Here is a 12976-nt window from a genome sequence, read left to right on the forward strand (position 1 = left end):
GACCTGAAGGAATCCCCTGAAGATTAACTTGTTAGCACACAGACAAGGTGTCATAGCTGCAATGGTTCCACAACGAACCCCCTGCTTGTAGAGTAGTGAAGCCCTCACACAATATCAGCAAGCCAACCAAGGGAAACCGACCGTAGGCGTAAGACAAGCCCAAGGGCATCGTCCCCCAGAAAATCCTGGCCCTACCGAACCAGGTTAACTAGAACAAAGAACACAGCCCAGGTTTCCTGGAACTGGGGAACCCCGGACCAGCTCTAGAACCTAACAGTCCAGTACAACCCGCAACGGGGTCCACAAGGGAACGCTGAGTGAGAACCTCAGCCACCGGAAGAACCAGAGCGAGGAGAGGTCAGAGTCCCCAAACAAACAAGAACCCAGAAACCAAAATCCCCTGTCTGATATAAAAACCAGACCCTCGAAGACAACATTACAATGTCCAACGTAAATTAAAAGATGAGACTACCCCTTGCCAAAGTCCACAACTCCAATGAGCTAAGGAAGCAAAGGTCGAAGAAGGACATTAGATTCTCTAGGCAACAAGATGACCAAGAACATGGGGACACCTCGAGGACAAAGTTACTCCAACAAAGGCTAATCTCCACATCACCCCATAAAATCAGAGGAGAAGATGAAAAGAGGATGCAGAACATCCCCCGGCCCTGGGGAAAACCCGAAACATAGTTCAAGGAGACCACACTGCTCATGTCCCTACAAAGGAACCAACTCCTGAAGGGAACCAGGTCCCCCAAAGGAACCCAAGGAACGGACGAAGTCCTAAGGTCCCAAGAAGAGAACCACAGCAGGAACAAGTCCAAGGAAAATTCCAGAGCCTTAGAAAGCCAAACCGCCCAAAACGGCGGTAAGGAGGCGGTAAGCCCCCAAACCTCCCACAAAAGGGGAAAAATTCTAGGCCCCAATGAGATTGGAAGCAAAGAGAATGACGTAGCGGAACACCACTGACCCGGGCAACCAGATTGAAGGCTGAACAAGGACTGACACAATCCTCCCTGCCATATTGACCCAAAAGTCCTCCTTTAACATGCATAGCTGAACTTGTAAAAGAAAAACAAGAAAAACACACAAATAATAATGTGAGCAGGTAGAACCTGTGCCACGTGTCTGATACACCATAAGACAGAAGATCTGAATCCCAGCAGGACCAGCCGCAGCTGGGGTCATAACTGTCAAGTAGCCTAAATCCTCCCTCAAAGGGGAAGGTAGAACAGACCAACATAGGACTAACGTGTCCCTAACAAACTTCCGAAGAAGCAACCAGAGAGAATCGATCCCAGGAGTTCCTAAAGCAAACATATAATCAAAATAAAAGACATCCTGACGGATAAATTAAAATATAAGGCAACCCGTAGGTTAACGCCCAGGAAGAAAACAGGCATACCCACAGGGCCAGCCAAAAGGAAACCTGCTCTTCCAAAGAAAACTGAGAAAGATCATAATAAGCAGACAATAGGAGATTACACCATCCCCTCATGTCTAATAAGGTGAGCCATTCGAAGTAGAAGACTGCGGATTCCCATATCCATTAAGGATAGGATCATCCAATAACTCAAAAACCTGCCTGAGTAAAACGCGAAGGCGCGCTATTCTGTTACGAAAGGCACAACACTCAGGAATGCGAAAACGTGCTGCAACCTCAGGGGCAAACAAGCCACCCTGCAAGGTCGGATAAACATATTCTGGGTTACCCGCATGTGTAGTAGCAGAAAACAGTAGGGAACTCGCCTCTTGGAAGGACAGGACCCCCAGAAGCGGATGGCTCAGCAGTCCCATGATTCCTCAAGCCCGAGGAATCAGGCACTCTAATTCGGCATATCGAACATAACTGATTGACCTGAGTCAAAGGGGCCTATTTGCAACCTTCACAAGTCGAAGAATCTGAATCTGAAATTTGAACAGTCTCAGCATCAGAATCCTCCATAACTAGATAGAGAATATAATAATATCGACTAAAGAAAAATCTAACGGCACCTGACACCCACAATGGCTGGGGCACTCACCACCTCCTAGAACCAGACACTAGCAGACCCGCATTTTTCAGTCGCCACACAGGAATGCGGAAATGGAAAACCAGAACATAAACATGTCCAGTCACAAGGTGAACCGTACAGTCCAAAAAAAGCGCGCCCAACCATAAGGTCACGTCACTTCCAAAGGCCCTTTTGTTCCAGCCAAGAGCCCAATTAACACTACACATAAGCAGATTGAATCACATAACAAACATGATTAAACCCCCCCTGTTCAATTATCCCCCTCAGGAGATATTAACCCTAGATTCTAAGATACCAAAGGAGCCTCACTGAGGCCCTAAACATATACTTAATAAGTCCCGCAGGATAGAACCTTACAGGAACAAATAAGTTAAAATACGTACTGATGAAGTGAAATGAAACAATCTTACTGGAATCTACGCTGTGGAACAGGAACACGGCCCTTTAAGTGTGACGAATAGTAGCAGCCCCTCCGCCATGGACTTGAGAGAAGAAAGCAGGCAGAGAAGAGAAGTTTGACAATGCCGATTGCTTGTGGAGCTGTTAAAATGAGTCTGGATGGTTTCGCAGACTCTCCCTGCATCTCCGAAGTCTAACTTTCATCAAGGCCCTCATTGAGAGACTGATAGGATTACTTAAAATTCGTCCCATGTCAAAGAGTACTACTGTCAGGGTGCCAGGAATCAGACTGAGACGAGAAGTGCAAAAATAATCACACCTTTATTAATAGCAAAAAATAATAAAAAAGTCCACAAGTCAAATAACAAGCCAGAAGTCAAAACCAGAGCTGGTAGTCAGACGAGCCGAGTCAGGAGCCAAAGCGAATAGTCAGACGAGCCGAGTCAGGAGCCAAAGTGAGTAGTCAGACGAGTCTGAATCAGGAACAAGGAGAACAGCAGAGTCAGGAACAAGCCAGGGATCAGGAACCAGGAGGGACGTCAGACAGCCAGGTAATACACAGGAACTGGAACTCACAAACAGGTCTGAGACAACGCAAGGGCAAAGCATACTGAACAGGGGCCCTTTAAATAATAAGTGATGACATCACAAATCTGAGACTGCAACCTGTCTCACATGGATGATGTATACCAGTCTGGCCATAAAAGGTCATGCAGGAAATGAGCAGCATCACACACTATGCACCAGAGTCAGCAAGAGAGGTGAGTAAAATGGCTGCCAGCAGCACATGGTAAACAAAGCAGGGAAAAAACCCTGACAACTACCCTCCATAAGAGACAAAACAAACTTCTGACACTTCTCTGCCAACCTCCTGGGACGAAAGGCAAAGAATGACTGGGGGATGAGGGAAATGGGAGGAGTATTTAAGCCTTTGGCTGGGGTGTCTTTGCCTCCTCCTGGTGGACAGGTTCTTATTTCCCATAAGTAATGAATGCAGCTGTGGACTCTTTCCATTTAGGAAGAAAAGGGCATAGTTTATTTACTAACTCAAAAACTTATAAACCTTCATGTTTGCAAAAAGGCAGTAATATATATATGGCAAATAGGGTACAACCCTTAACTCAAAATCGAATTTAAAACCTTATCAACTATTATTAGATTAGACTTCTGAATGTCATTATTATGTGATATTAAAGGGGGGGGGTTAAAAAGGGATATTAAATACTAAATAAATGCTATATAAATAATGATGTAAAAGCAAAAATTAGCCTGGCAATATTCTTTTTTTAAAATGTTATTAGTTTTTGAACATAAAGAAATACATGTAAAGTTTCAGTCTCAATAAATAATGGGAGCTGCCATGTTGTAACTTAAACAGACATGTCTGTCACTGACTTGTTATATCAGCTGACTTGTTATATCAGAGTATAAAATGTATCTGAAACTCCCTTTCAAAAGTTTGTTATTTTTATCTTATCTGCTCTGCTGAGGGCAGTTATAAACAGTTATGAATGAGCTTATAAAGTAACAATCTTGCAGGGTTTACTTTACCTCTAACTCAATCTTAATCAGCCTTCTCTGTTGTTTAATAAAAGTTTTAATGCTGCAATTTTTTGGGGGAAACTAATGCATCAGTCCGTAGACATTATGGGGCCTATCTATCAAGTTCCGAATGGAGCTTGAAGGCCCGTGTTTCTGGCGAATCTTCAGACTCGCCAGAAACAGAAGTTATGAAGCAGCGGTCTAAAGACCGCTGCTCCATAACCCTGTCCGCCTGCTCAGATCGAATCGGGTTGATTGACACCTCCCTGCTGGCAGCCGATTGGCTGCGAGTCAGCAGGGGGCGGCGTTGCACCAGCAGCTCTTGTGAGCTGCTGGTGCAATGCTGAATACGGAGAGCGTATTGCTCTCCGCATTCAGCGAGGTCTTGCGGATCTGATCCGCACTGTCGGATCAGGTCCGCAAGACCTTTCATAAATAGAGGCCTTTGACTGACTACAAACTCATATGCATGCATGATACATAATGCCAATTCACATACACCAGGTGTGCCCAAAGGGTAGTTTGGGATCTTTCAGTAGATCTCTAATTGCTGAGCAGTAGATCAGAAGATTGCTGTGTATTTTCCCATTTCCTTCTCAGCCAATAGTGATAATAGTATGGGTTCGAGGTGAACGAATTGTAAAAATGTGTTTTGTAAAGGTACTGTATATCCTGCACCACTACAGTGGCGTCAATTTAAAAAATAAAAAAAGTGTTATTCATTACATATGGGATTCAATAGCCACTTGGAGACGGCAAAGATTCCCAAGCCTTTTAAGAGCACTTCATCCCTCCCACCTCACTTGTATGAAAGTTGTATATATAGACAAGCAGGAGAAATAGAAAAGAAAGGTAGGAAAGGATAATGCAGGGAAAATAAAGGCGCAAAATGATACTGTCCTCAAAAATTACAAATTGAAAATAGACTGGGTGGGACTCGTGGACTCTAAGCATCATGAAAGAAAGGAATAAGCATACATTTTGTTTTCTTTCATAAGGTGCTGATAGTCCACAATCCAATATGCATGGGAACCAATATCCAAGATGTGAGTCCACGAGACAGTTGGATAGGACAACATTTGGTTTCGAAAAGGCAGGCAATTATTTTCCAGACACTGGAGAACTTTCCTACCAAAAGCTGCTTCTGAAGACGCAAAAAACATCAACATGATAAAACTTAGTAAAAGTGTGGAAGGATGACCATTTTTGAAAGTTCAGGAAGTAGAAACAGACCTGGTAGAGTGGGCCGTAATGCGTTTTGGAGGAGGCTTACCTGCCTCCAAGTAAGCATTGTGAATTAGGAACTTTAACCAAGATACTAAAGTCACAGCTGAGGAATTTAAGCCTTTACAAGGACATGAAAAATTAATGAACAGATTAGAAAATGTTCTGAATTATTTCGTAGCCTGAAGATAACATTTTAACCCCTTAGTGACCAGAGCAGTTTTCAATTTTCTGACCGTTTGGGACCAGGGCTATTTTTACATTTCTGCGGTGTTTGTGTTTAGCTGTAATTGTCCTCTTACTCATTTATTGTACTCACACATATTATATACCGTTTTTCTCGCCATTAAATGGACTTTCTAAAGATATAATTATTTTCATCATATCATATAAATTACTATAATCATTTTTTTTAAAAATATGATGAAAAAACAGAATTTATGCTTACCTGATAAATTTCTTTCTGTTGTGATGTATCAAGTCCACGGATTCATCCATACTTATGGGATATTCTCCTTCCCTACAGGAAGTGGAAGAGAGAGCACCCACAGCCGAGCTGTCCATATAGCTCCTCCCTTAGCTCCACCCCCCAGTCATTCGACCGAAGGCTAGGAAGAAAAAGGAGAAACTATAGGGTGCAGTGGTGACTGAAGTTTTTTAAATAAAAATATACTACCTGTCTTAAATAGACAGGGCGGGCCGTGGACTCGATACATCACAAGAGAAAGAAATTTATCAGGTAAGCATAAATTCTGTTTTCTCTTGTAAGATGTATCAAGTCCACAGATTCATCCATACTTATGGAATACCAAAGCTTTAGGACACGGATGAAGGGAGGGACAAGACAGGTACCTTAAACGGAAGGCGCCACTGCTTGTAGAACCTTTCTCCCAAAAATAGCCTCCGAAGAAGCAAAAGTATCAAATTTGTAAAAAGTATGAAGCGAAGACCAAGTCGCCGCCTTACAAAACTGTTCAACAGAAGCCTCATTTTTAAAAGCCCATGTGGAAGCCACTGCTCTAGTAGAATGAGCAGTAATTCTTTCAGGAGGCTGCTGGCCAGCAGTCTCATAAGCCAAACGGATGAAGCTTTTCAGCCAAAAGGAAAGAGAGGTAGCTTTTTTTGACCTCTCCGTTTACCAGAATAAATAACAAACAATGAAGATGTTTGATGGAAATCTTTAGTTGCTTGTAAGTAGAACTTTAAAGCACGAACCACATCAAGATTGTGCAACAGACGTTCCTTCTTTGATGAAGGATTAGGACACAGAGAAGGAACAACAATCTCCTGATTGATATTCCTATTAGAAACAACCTTAGGAAGAAACCCAGGTTTGGTACGCAAAACCACCTTATCTGCATGGAAAACTAGGTAAGGTGAGTCACACTGTAAAGCAGATAACTCAGAAACTCTTCGAGCCGAAGAGATAGCTACTAAAAACAAAACTTTCCAAGATAGAAGCTTAATATCTATGGAATGCATAGGTTCAAACGGAACCCCTTGAAGAACATTAAAAACCAAATTTAGGCTCCATGGTGGAGCAACAGGTTTAAATACAGGCTTGATCCTGATTAAGGCCTGACAAAACGCTGGGACATCTGCCAGACGTTTGTGTAAAAGAATAGACAAAGCAGATATTTGTCCTTTTAAGGAACTAACTGATAATCCCTTCTCCAATCCTTCTTGGAGAAAGGACAAAATTCTAGGAATCCTAATCTTACTCCATGAGTAACCCTTGGATTCACACCAACAAAGATATCTGCGCCAAATCTTATGATAGATTTTCCTGGTGACAGGCTTTCTAGCCTGAATCAGGGTATCAATGACCGAGTCAGAGAAACCACGCTTTGATAGAATCAGGTGTTCAATCTCCAAGCAGTCAGATGCAGAGAAGTTAGATTTGGATGCTTGAATGGACCTTGGATTAGAAGGTCCTGCCTCATTGGCAGAGTCCACGGTGGAACAGATGACATGTCCACCAGGTCTGCATACCAAGTCCTGCGTGGCCACGCAGGCGCTATCAGAATCACTGAAGCTCTCTCCTGCTTGATTCTGGCAACCAGACGTGGGAGGAGAGGAAACGGTGGAAATACATAAGCCAGATTGAAGGACCAGGGCACTGCTAGAGCATCTATCAGTACCGCCTGGGGATCCCGGGACCTGGACCCGTAACAAGGAAGTTTGGCGTTCTGTCGGGACGCCATCAGATCCAATTCTGGTGTGCCCCATAGCTGAGTAAGCTGGGCAAATACCTCCGGATGGAGCTCCCACTCCCCCGGATGAAAAGTCTGACGACTTAGGAAATCCGCCTCCCAGTTCTTTACCACTGGGATATGGATTGCTGAGAGATGGCAAGAGTGATCCTCCGCCCATCGGATTATTTTGGTTACCACCATCATTGCTAGAGAACTCTGTGTTCCTCCTTGATGATTGTTATAGGCTACAGTCGTGATGTTGTCCGACTGAAATCTGATGAATTTGGCCGCAGCTAGCTGAGGCCATGCCTGAAGCGCATTGAATATCGCTCTCAGTTCTAGAATGTTTATCGGGAGGAGAGATTCCTCCCGAGACCATAAGCCCTGTGCTTTCAGGGATTTCCAGACTGCACCCCAGCCCAGCAGGCTGGCATCTGTCGTTACTATGAGCCACTCTGGAATGCGGAAACACATTCCCTGAGACAGTCGGTCCTGAGACAACCACCAGAGAAGAGAATCTCTGGTCTCTTGGTCCAGATGCAGTTGAGGAGATAAATCTGCATAATCCCCATTCCACTGTTTGAGCATGCATAGTTGCAGCGGTCTGAGGTGTAGGCGGGCATAAGGAACTATGTCCATTGCCGCTACCATGAGTCTGATTACCTCCATACACTGAGCCACTGATGACCGAGGAATGGAATGAAGAGCTCGGCAAGTGATTAAAAGTTTTGATTTTCTGACCTCTGTCAGAAATATTTTCATTTCTACCGAGTCTATCAGAGTCACTAGGAAGGAAACTCTTGTGAGAGGGACGAGAGAACTCTTTTTTATGTTCACCTTCCATCCGTGAGATCTCAGAAAAGCCAACATGATGTCCGTGTGATACTTGGCTAGCTGGAAAGTCGACGCCTGAATTAAGATGTCGTCTAGATAAGGCGCTATTGCTATACCCCGCTGTCTTAGAACCGCCAAAAAGGACTCTAGCACCTTTGTGAAAATTCTGGGAGCCGTGGCCAACTCGAAAGGAAGGGCCACAAACTGGTAATGCCTGTCCAGAAAGGTGAATCTGAGGAATTGATGATGATCTCTGTGAATAGGGATGTGTAGATACGCATCCTTTAAATCCACGGTAGTCATATATTGACCCTCCTGGATCAGAGGAAGAATAGTCCAAATAGTCTCCATCTTGAAAGATGGTACTCTGAGGAATTTGTTTAGAATTTTGAGATCCAAGATCGGTCTGAAAGTTCCCTCTTTTTTTGGGAACCACAAACAGGTTGGAGTAAAAACCTAGCCCTTGTTCCGCTCTTGGAACTGGGCGGATCACTCCCATGGTATGTAGATCTTCTACACAGCGTAAGAACGCCTCTCTCTTTGTCTGGTTTGCAGACAATTGAGAAATGTGAAATCTCCCCCTTGGGGTGGAGTCTTTGAAGTCCAGAAGATATCATTGGGACACAATTTCTAAAGCCCAGGAATCGTGAACATCTCTTGCCCAAGCCTGAGCGAAGAGAGAGTCTGTCCCCTACTAGATCCGGTCCCGGATCGGGGGCTACCCCTTCATGCTGTCTTAGAGGCAGCAGCAGGCTTCTTGGCCTGTTTACCTTTGTTCCAAGCCTGGTTAGGTCTCCAGACTGACTTGGATTGGACAGAATTCCCCTCTTGCTTTGCTGCAGGGGAAGCTGAAGCGGGACCTTTGAAGTTCCGAAAGTAAAGAAAATTATTTTGTTTGGTCCTCATCTTATTTGTTTTATCCTGAGGGAGGGCATGGCCTTTCCCTCCAGTGATGTCTGAAATAATTTCTTTCAGTGTAGGCCCGAATAGGATATTTCCTTTGAAAGGGATGTTCAACAACTTAGATTTTGATGACACATCAGCAGACCAGGACTTAAGCCATAACGCCCTGCGTGCTAAAATGGCAAAACCTGAATTCTTTGCCGCTAATTTAGCCATTTGGAAAGCGGCATCTGTAATAAAAGAATTAACTAACTTAAGGGCCTTAATTCTATCCATAATATCCTCTAATGGAGTCTCCACCTGAAGAGCCTCTTTTAGAGCCTCAAACCAGAAAGCAGCTGCAGTAGTTAAAGGAACAATGCATGCAATAGGTTGGAGAAGAAAACCTTGATGAACAAAAATTTTCTTTAGGAGACCCTCTAATTTTTTATCCATAGGATCTTTGAAAGCACAACTGTCTTCGATAGGTATAGTTGTACGCTTAGCAAGAGTTGAAATAGCTCCCTCCACCATAGGAACAGTCTGCCACGAGTCCTGCATGGTGTCAGATATGGGAAACATTTTCTTAAAAACAGGAGGGGGAGCGAACGGAACAACTGGTCTATTCCACTCCTTAGTAACAATAGTCACAATCCTCTTAGGGACTGGAAAAACATCAGTGTAAACAGGAACCTCTAAGTATCTGTCCATTTTACACAATTTCTCTGGGACCACTATAGGGTCACAATCGTCTAGAGTAGCTAATACCTCCTTGAGCAATAAGCAGAGGTGTTCAAGCTTAAATTTAAAGGCCGTCATATCAGAATCTGTCTGAGGGAGCGTCTTTCCTGAATCAGAAATCTCTCCCTCAGATAACAAATACCTTACCCCTACTTCAGAACATTGTGAAGGTATATCGGATACGGCTACTAAAGCGTCAGACGGCTCAGCATTTGTTCTTAACCCAGAGCTGTCACGCTTTCCTTGTAAACCAGGCAGTTTAGAGAAAACCTCTGTGAGGGTTTTATTCATAACTATGGCCATGTCTTGTAAAGTAAATGAATTTGACGCATTAGAGGTACTTGGCGTCACTTGTGTGGGCGTTACTGGTTGTGACACTTGGGGAGAGCTAGATGCTAAACCCTCATTTCCTTCTAACTGAGAATCGTCTATTGCAATATTTTTAAGTGCTAAAATATGCTCTTTATAATTTATAGACATATTAGTGCAAGTGGGACACATTCTAAGAGGGGGTTCCACAATGGCTTCTAAACACATAGAACAATGATTTTCCTTGGTGTCAGACATGTTAAACAGGCTAGTAATGAAACAAACAAGCTTGGAAAGCACTTTAATCAAAGAAAATAACACTTTAAACAAAAACGGTACTGTGCCTTTAAGTGAAAAAAAGCTGCACAAACTCTGCAAAACAGTATAAAAAAGCAGTAAACAAAACAAAATTTTTACAGTAGCATCATAAAGCCTTAGTAACTTTGCACCACTATGCAAATAAACAATTAACCCCTTAATGTAAAAACCGGATTGAAAAAACTTCAAAACCGGTAAAATAACGTTCAGCACCTTGCCACAGCTCTGCTGTGGCGCCTACCTGCCCTTTAGGAACGATTTGTGGGGAAAAAAACCTCTTTACAGCCCTCAAATACAGCAGGAATCTCTGGAGAAGTAGCTGGATGCTTCTGAGGTAAATAAACTGTAAATAGGCCCCTCACACCTCACTCAATGTTATGGGGCCTAAAAGAAACACCACAGAGTGTTTCTTAAACTAGCCATGTGGGTTAATAACCCTTAAACAAGCCACAAAGACCCATTAAAGTCCCTCAAAAAACGTTTTATTTGTAATTAAACCAAAACATTTTTTCCTATTAGTGTCACCAGTAACTATGAGCCCTTTATGCAAGCTTGGATTCCTCTTTTACTGAATACAGCTTACCTTTCCCTCATCGGGATATTGCCAGCCTTTTCTAGAAATAACACAGTCTGTCTAGAAAAAAATAGTCTGAACATACCTTAATGCAGTTTAGCCTGCAAACTGTTCCCCCAACTGAAGTTTTCCTGTACTCTTCAGCCCTTGTGAAAACAGCAGTGGATCTTAGTTACAAAATGCTAAGATCATCCTCCTTGCAGAAATCTTCATCCCTTTTCTGCCAGAGAGTAAATAGTACACACCGGTACCATTTAAAATAACAAACTTTTGCTTGAGAAAATAAAAACTAACATTTTTGTCACCACACTCCCTTTGCCCTTCCTAGCAGTTAAGCAGGCAGAGAGAATGACTGGGGGTGGAGCTATATGGACAGCTCTGCTGTGGGGGCTCTCTCTGCCACTTCCTGCAGGAGAATATCCCATAAGTATGGATGAATCCGTGGACTCGATACATCTTACAAGAGAAAATGAAAAATAAAAACACACTTTTTCTAACTTTGACCCCCACATTCTGTTACACATCTACAACCACCAACAAATACCCATGCTAAATAGTTTCTAAATTTTGTCCTGAGTTTGGAAATACCCAATGTTTACATGTTCTTTGTTTTTTTTGCAAGTTATAGGGCAATAAGTACAAGTAGCACTTTTTGCTATTTCCAAACAATTTTTTTCTCTCAAAATTAGCGATAGTTACATTGGAACGCTGATATCTGTCAGGAATCCCTGAATAACCCTTCACATGACACATCCCACCCCCTGATTCCTCCCTGACCCCCCTCAAAGAGCCCTCTTCCCTCCCCACCTCACAATTGTCACCACCATCTTAAGTACTGGCAGAAAGTCTGCCAGTATAAAAATAAAGGTGTTTTAAAAAAAATAAAAATGTTATTTTATATAAAGTATGTTGAAAAAAAGGGAGGGTTCCTGGTTGTTAATATTCCTCTTATAATAATATATACAGTATATATAAGAGGGCAGTGCCTAGTGTCATATAAGTAAAAGAATAAGGAGAAAAAGAAAATAAACACTATTGTGGCACACTAAAATCTTATAGGTGGATGAGATGATCAATCAAAGAGGGAGGGGGGAGGACCGGAATGAATAGTTAAAACATAACTTTTAATAAAAGTATATCACATAAAAATGTATGATGGGGGTGAAGAAAAACACATAACTTATTTCATAAAAAAAAATAGTAACATCTAAAACAAACAGAGAACTGCCCCCTGTGTGTGTTAGGATATAAATTATCCTAACACGACATAGGTAAGGAAGGAAAACAAATATCAGTAGTAATGCCTGACAAGAAATGCTCAAAGGACGTAGCTAAAGGGGCTAAGATAGCAACAAAATACAGTCTGGAAAAAATAGATCAGTTTATATAAGCAGTTTAAATAGATCCGTTTATATCACAACCAAAGCGGTTGTGGATTACCAATTAATACCACTAGTACTATAATAGGGTTGAGCAAATTAATACTAAATCATTACAAAAAGCAATAAGGTGCAGCCTAGGGGAGTAAAGTTTATATCACAACCAAAAGCAGTTGTAAGTTACCAATTAATACTGTTACATTTTTTGTTAAAGGCTAGCCTTCACAACCAAAGCGGCTGTGGGTTACCAATTAATACCACTAGTACTATGATAAGGCTAAGTAGATAGATGCTGAGCCATTACAAAAGCAATAAGGTACAACCTAGGGGAATAAAATTATCACACCCAAAAGCGGTTGTGAATTACCAATTAATACCGTTAGTTTGGGTTAAAGGCTGACAATTAATACCGTTAGTTTGGGTTAAAGGCTTTTTTGTAGAGGTAATAAAGTTACAGCCTAGGAGAGTAAACTCAGATTATATCACAGCCAAAACAGTTGTGAATTACCAATTAATACCGTTAGAACCTATAGCTGTCAAATTAAGATAAAAAAATAAAAAATA

The sequence above is a fragment of the Bombina bombina genome, chromosome 6 (genome assembly GCF_027579735.1).
Source record: "Bombina bombina isolate aBomBom1 chromosome 6, aBomBom1.pri, whole genome shotgun sequence".
In the NCBI taxonomy this organism is placed as follows: domain Eukaryota; kingdom Metazoa; phylum Chordata; class Amphibia; order Anura; family Bombinatoridae; genus Bombina; species Bombina bombina.